Genomic DNA, 7,688 nt, shown 5'->3' with positions numbered 1-7,688 from the left:
CCTCCAGTTCTTTTACCTTGCCAAAGGTTTATTTTACAGCTATTATTATTTTATTTTACTTGTCATATAATATATTCCCACCTTACTTCCAAATCCCCAATTTTACCTTTTTCATTGCCAATAATAAGAACATACCTCCCTACAATTCCTTTAGAAGACGACCCGAGGTTTAAATACTCGGTTATCAATTTTAAAGGGGTTTGTTACTTGTGACAACCAAAACATTTGTACGAAGGGATTTTTGTCGGTTTAGAGACTATATCTACAACGCGACTGTTTTTATGAAATTTTTTACTGGCAAAAATCCTAACGTCAAAATGGCGCCGTTGCCGGGAATTGCAAACGTGTGCCTTATTATTGGTTATTGTAAATATTTTTCAAAAAAAAAATTTCAGATTTTTATTTTAAATTTTTTTTTATCTTATCTTATCTTTTTCAAAAATCATATCTTTTTCAAAAATTATATCTTTTTCAAAATATTTTCTTTTTATTAATTTTTGTTTTTATTTTCTCTTACTACCATGAACTCTCACCCATTTGGCTATGAGTCTAGTTACAATAATGTTGCAGGAAGAAGAAATTACAATGAGAACAGGCATCAAGGTTGGAACAATCAAAGATGGGAGGAGCCACAAGGATTTGATCAACCCTCATGGCAACAACCACCTCCAATGGACTATCAACAACCACCACCATATGCCTATGAACCCTTTCCTCAACATAACTTTGGACCACCACACTCACAAGCCCCTTTCCGCCATTCACCTCCATATGACCCTAACCCTCAACCACCATACTAACCACCTTATGAGCCATATGAACCATATATAGAACCACCCCAATTCCAACCCAATTACACACAAGAACCACCACTTCAATATTCACCATCTCCATATCCATCAATCCAAGAGCATTATGATCCTACTTATGAAAACCGAGTACATCAAGAGGCAAAGGATCGTCTCAAGGAAATAATGGATCGATTTCAGGCAACCACTCAACAACTGGGGCAAGTATTAATTCAATGGGCTTCTAGATGCTTAAATACACAAGGATCAGCCACAGCCCCATGTGGACAGTCTAGTGAAGAGCATAGCATAAAGGAGATACCAGAAACTCCAGTGGACAAGACAGAGCATGAATTCATACTAGAACAAGTAGAAGAAGCTATCATTGTTCAAGAAGAAGAGTTGGTTGAAGACTTAGGAGACGTAGAACCTCTATAGGAAAGACAAGACATAGAGCCTCCTTCCAAGATGGTTGAAATTGATGCTGAAGAGGGTGTACAACCTCCAAAGCATATTATAGTTGAAGACTTGGAAGAGGTTGATCAAGAGATGGAGATTTAAGAAGAAGAAGCACAACCTCCCATGCCCTTGGAAAGCAATGAAAAGGAGATTGAATTGAAAGAGAGCTACCAAGAGGAAGAGGTTGAAATTGAAGAAGTTTGCAAAGAGGTGGTAATTATCAGAGAAGAGCACAAGGGAGTGGAGCTTGCAATTTCATTAAAGATACCTCCCCCTAAGTCGCCATCATCCTTCACAACATTCAAGTGGGTAAAATTCATATCCCATAGCTTTCTAATCCCACTTGAATATAGGCTACTGGAGACGGATGGTCAACTTGGAGCTCTTTGTGGCATTAAGAGTAAAAGGAAGATGGTCAGTGGTAAGAATTGTCCTGCAAGGTTCATCATGGTTGGAAGCTTTAGGCTTAAACGTAAGGGTTGGTATAGAGCTCAACTGAATGGGTCTAGGAAGTTGTTTGGCCGCTTTAGTGAGAATTCAGATTGCTTGCTACCCGGATGGAATCATGATAATCAACACGAAGACGGGTGTAAAAGCAAGATTTGGGATCCTGGAATCTGTTCTGACATCCAACACCCCGGGAGCCTAAGAATCTTTTTGAAGCTGCTCAAGGGTTTTACATGCCTAGTTTGGGACCCCGGAGGTTACTAGAATCACAAACACTGGTGCAGATTCCTGGATGAGTTCAAGCATAAGCCACCATAACAGGAAGCTCATCAAATGTCCAACTTAAGTACTTTAACTAAAAGTGCTAGGTGGGAGACAACCCACCATGGTATGATCGTCCTTTTTCATTTTTATTTAGTTTTATTTGTTTTTGAATTTTATTTTATTTTGTTATATTGAACCTGGAGTTTTGCATCACATTCATATTAACACTGCATTCTGCATTTTTCAGATTATAAAAAAAAAAGCGAGCACGCAACGCGACTGCATCAGCGACACGTCCGCGTCACAAGGAGATGGGAGACAATATTAATATGAACAGAGAGTTTCGCAGGAGCAGCGCTGGAGGCGTACCAATGGCACAAATCGACCCACGCGACCGCGTCGCTGTCGCGACCGCGTCACATGGGAATAATGGCCTCCCACGCGACCGCGTCACCCACGCGGCCGCGTGACCTGAAATCGACGTAAAAAAGGTGTATGGCAGAGAGTTATGCTGGAATTGGGCTGGACCCGTGCTAGTAGCACAAGCCCTGCCACGCGAACGCGTCACCCACGTGTCCGCGTCATATTGGAAATAACGCCACCCGCGCGATCGCGTCGACCACGCGACCGCGTCACCTTGGATTTTGGCAATACTGACATTTTGAACAGAGAGTTGTGCGGCCGCAAGGCTGCACTCGCGCCACTAGCACAAATCGAGTCACGCGATCGCGTGCCCCACGCATCCGCGTCACCCAACCTTATCGCACACCACGCGACCGCGTCACCCACGCGACCACGTCGCCAGCGTCGCACAACCTATCCAAATTATTGCCAATTTTCGTATCTTCTCTTTTCTAATCCTAATTTCTTCCTTCTCTCTCCTTTCTCACTTTCCTTTTTCTTCTCATCCTTTTTCCCTCTCATTTTATTTTACTTCATTTATTTGCATATTTTATTCATTGTATTATTCTCATTGGTGTTGGAGTTTTATTTGGATAAGTGCCTTATTTTATTTGAGCACGTGGCTACTCGGAGAAGAGATTTGACAATTGACATTATGGCTCTCATATACATTTGGATTACATTATTTTCATCCCTATTTTAACTTGCACACTGATGAGCGGATAATTTATACGCTTTTTGGCATTGTTTTTAGGTAGTTTTTAGTAAGTTCAAGCTACGTTTAGGGATGTTTTCATTAGTTTTTATGTTAAACTCACATTTATGGACTTTACTATGAGTTTGTGTGTTTTTCTATGATTTCAAGTAATTTCTGGCTGAAATTGAGGGACTTGAGCAAAACTCTGAAAAAGGCTGACAAAAGGACTGCTGATGCTGTTGGAATCTGACCTCCTTGCACTCAAAATGAATTTTCTGGAGCTACAGAAGTCCAATTGGCGTGCTCTTAACGACGTTGGAAAGTAGACATCCAGAGCTTTCCAACAATATATAATAGTCCATACTTTATTCGGAAATTGACGACGTAACTTGGCGTTGAACGCCGAGTACATGCTGCTGTCTGGAGTTGAACGCCAGAAAAACGTCATGATCCGGAGTTGAACGCTGAGCAGGAACAAGGAAAAAGGCATTCTTGTTGAAGCTGATCCAGAACCTGAAAGGACTCTGAAGAGGAAACTAAGAGAAACTAAATTACAACAATTCAGAGACATAGTAGAGCTCAAGGACATCAATGGTCCTTCAAGAAGGCGCCACCCTCACTAAGGTGGACTCATTCCTTGTTCTTAAATTTTTCTTCTGCTTTTCATTTTTTTTTATGTTATATGTTTATCTATACTTGTGTCTTTATTACATGATCATTAGTAGTTAGTAACTATGTCTTAAAGTTATGAATAAATCCATTAATCCTTCACCTCTCTTAAATGAAAAATGTTTTAATTCAAAAGAACAAGAAGTACATGAATTTCGAATTTATCCTTGAATTTAATTTAATTATATTGATGTGGTGACAATACTTTTTGTTTTCTGAATGAATGCTTGAACAGTGCATATTTTTTATCTTGTTGTTTATGAATGTTAAAATTGTTGGCTCTTGAAAGAATGATGAACAAAGAGAAATGTTATTGATGATCTGAAAAATCATGAAATTGATTCTTGAAGCAAGAAAAAGCAGTGAGAAAGAAAGCTTGCGAAAAAAAAAAAAGTGGCGAAAAAAAAAATAGAAAGAAAAAGAAAAAGCAAGCAGAAAAAGCCAATAGCCCTTAAAACCAAAAGGCAAGGGTAAAAAGGATCCAAGGCGTTGAGCATCAATGGATAGGAGGGCCCAAGGAAATAAAATCCAGGCCTAAGCGACTAAATCAAGCTATCCCTAACCATGTGCTTGTGTCATGAAGGTCCAAGTGAAAAGCTTGAGACTGAGTGGTTAAAGTCGTGATCCAAAGCAAAAAGAGTTTGCTTAAGAGCTCTGGACACCACTAACTGGGGACTCTAGCAAAGCTGAGTCACAATCTGAACAGGTTCACCCAGTTATGTGTCTGTGGCATTTATGTATCCGGTGGTAATACTGGAAAACAAAGTGCTTAGGGCCACGGCCAAGACTCATAAGTAGCTGTGTTCAAGAATCAACATGCTTAACTAGGAAAGTCAATAACACTATCTGAAATTCTAAGTTCCTAGAGAAGCCAATCATTCTGAACTTCAAAGGAAAAGGTGAGATGCCAAAACTGTTCAGAAGCAAAAAGCTACAAGTCCCGCTCATCTAATTATAATTAATATTCATTGATATTCTGAAATTTATACTATATTCTCTTCTTTTTATCCTAATTGATTTTCAGTTGCTTGGGGACAAGCAACACTTTAAGTTTGGTGTTGTGATGAGCGGATAATTTATACGCTTTTTGGCATTGTTTTTAGGTAGTTTTTAGTAAGTTCAAGCTACTTTTAGGGATGTTTTCATTAGTTTTTATGTTAAACTCACATTTCTGGACTTTACTATGAGTTTGTGTGTTTTTCTGTGATTTCAGGTAATTTCTGGCTGAAATTGAGGGACTTGAGCAAAACTCTGAAAAAGGCTGACAAAAGGACTGCTGATGCTGTTGGAATCTGACCTCCCTGCACTCGAAATGGATTTTCTGGAGCTACAGAACTTCAATTGGCGCGCTCTCAACGACGTTGGAAAGTAGACATCCAGAGCTTTCCAGCAATATATAATAGTCCATACTTTATTCGGAAATTGACGACGTAACTTGGCGTTGAACTCCAAGTACATGCGGCTGTCTGGAGTTAAACGCCAGAAAAACGTCATGATCCGGAGTTGAACGCCCAAAACACGTTATAACTTGGAGTTCAACTCCAAGAGAAGCCTTAGCTCGTGGATAGATCAAGCTCAGTCCAAACATACACCAAGTGGGCCCCAGAAGTGGATTTATGCATCAATTACTTACTGATGTAAACCCTAGGAGCTAGTTTATTATAAATAGAACTTTTTACTATCATATTATCATCCTGGATTGTATTTTGAATCCTGTGATCACGTTTTGGGGGCTGGCCATTCGGCCATGCCTGAACCTTTCACTTATGTATTTTCAACGGTGGAGTTTCTGCACACCATAGATTAAGGGTGTGGAGCTCTGCTGTACCTCAAGTTTCAATACAATTACTATTACTTTCTATTCAATTCTCTTTTATTCTTATTCCAAGATATACATTGCACTTCAACTTGATGAATGTGATGATCCGTGACACTCATCATCATTCTCACCCATGAACGCGCGTGACTGACAACCACTTCCGTTCTACCTTAGGCCGGGCGCATATCTCTTAGATTCCCCAACAGAATCTTCGTGGTATAAGCTAGATAGATGGCGGCATTCATGAGGATCCGGAAAGTCTAAACCTTGTCTGTGGTATTCCGAGTAGGATTCTGAGATTGAATGACTGTGACGAGCTTCAAACTCCTGAAGGCTGGGCATGATGACAAGCGCAAAAGAATCAAAGGATTCTATTCCAACCTGATTGAGAACCGACAGATGATTAGCCGTGCTGTGACAGAGCATAGGAACGTTTTCACTGAGAGGATGGGATGTAGCCATTGACAACGGTGATGCCCTACATACAGCTTGCCATGGAAAGGAGTAAGAAGGATAGGATGAATGTAATAAGAAAGTAGAGATTCAAGAGGAGCACAACATCTCCATACGCCTATCTGAAATTTCCACTATTGATTTACATAAGTATCTCTATCCATTTTATTTTCTGTTTATTTTTATTAATCATATTTGATTTTCTAAATTCCATAATTTTATCCTCCTGACTGGGATTTACAAGATGACCATAGCTTGCTTCATACCAACAATCTCTGTGGGATCGACCCTTACTCACGTAAGGTATTACTTGGACGACCCAATACACTTGCTGGTTAGTTGAACGGAGTTGTGTCCACACATAAGTGCCATAATAAGGATTCCATACAACAACAAAGAATACTACATTGATGTGATCACAATTTCGTCCACCAAGTTTTTGGCGCCGTTGCCGGGGATTGTTCGAGTATGGACAACTGACGGTTCATCTTGTTGCTCAGATTAGGTAATTTTCTTTTCAAAAATCTTTTTCAAAAATTTTTCTTTTATTTTTCGTTTTTCCAAAAATATTTTCGAAAAAAATAATAAAAATACAAAAAAAAATCATAAAATCATAAAAACCAAAAATATTTTGTGTTTCTTGTTTGAGTCTTGAGTCAATTTTTAAGTTTGGTGTCAATTGCATGCTTTAAAAATTTTTTCTTGCATTTTTTTGAAAATTCATGCATTCATGGTGTTCTTCATGATCTTCAAGTTGTTCTTGACAAGTCTTCTTGTTTGATCTTGAGGTTTTCTTGTTTTGTGTTGTTTGTTATTTTTCATATGCATTTTTCGTTTGTTAGAGTCCATGCATTAAAGATTTCTAAGTTTGGTGTCTTGCATGTTTTCTTTGCATCAAAAATTTTTCAAAATTATGTTCTTGATGTTCATCATGATCTTCAAAGTGTTCTTGGTGTTCATCTTGAGATTCATAGTGTTCTTGCATGCATCTTGTGTTTTGATCCAAAATCTTTATGTTTTGGGTCATTTTTGTGTTTTTCTCTCTCATCATAAAAAAAAATTCAAAAAAATAAAAAAAATTATCTTTTCCTTTTTTATCTCCTAATTTTCGAAAATTTGAGTTGACTTAGTCAAAAATTTAAAAAATTAGTTATTTCTTACAAGTCAAGTCAAAGTTTCAATTTTAAAAATCTTATCTTTTCAAAACTTTTTCAAAAATTAAATCTTTTCCTTTTTTATTAATTTTCGAAATTTTTTTTAAAATATTTTTCAAAATCTTTTTCTTATCTTTTACATCATATTTTCGAAAATTAGCTAACAAGTAAATGTGATTGATTCAAAAATTTGAAGTTTGTTACTTTCTTGTTAAGAAAGGTTCAATCTTTAAATTCTAGAATCTTATCTTTTAGTTTCTTGTTAGTTAAGTAATTAATTTTAATTTTAAAAATTAAATCTTTTTCAAAACTAATTTCAATCATATCTTTTTAAAACCATATCTTTTAAAATCATATCTTTTCAAAAAAATATCTTTTTAATCTTATCTTTTCATATCTTTTTATCTTATCTTTTTTTTGGTGACTATCTTTTTATCTAATTATCTTATCTTTTTATCTTATCTTTTTCAAAATTCTATCTTTTTCAAAATTTGATTTCAAAATATCTTATCTAACTTATTTTCTTATCTTTTTCA

Source organism: Arachis hypogaea, chromosome 10 (assembly GCF_003086295.3).
Source record: "Arachis hypogaea cultivar Tifrunner chromosome 10, arahy.Tifrunner.gnm2.J5K5, whole genome shotgun sequence".
Taxonomy (NCBI): domain Eukaryota; kingdom Viridiplantae; phylum Streptophyta; class Magnoliopsida; order Fabales; family Fabaceae; genus Arachis; species Arachis hypogaea.
This window is presented reverse-complemented; position numbering follows the sequence as displayed.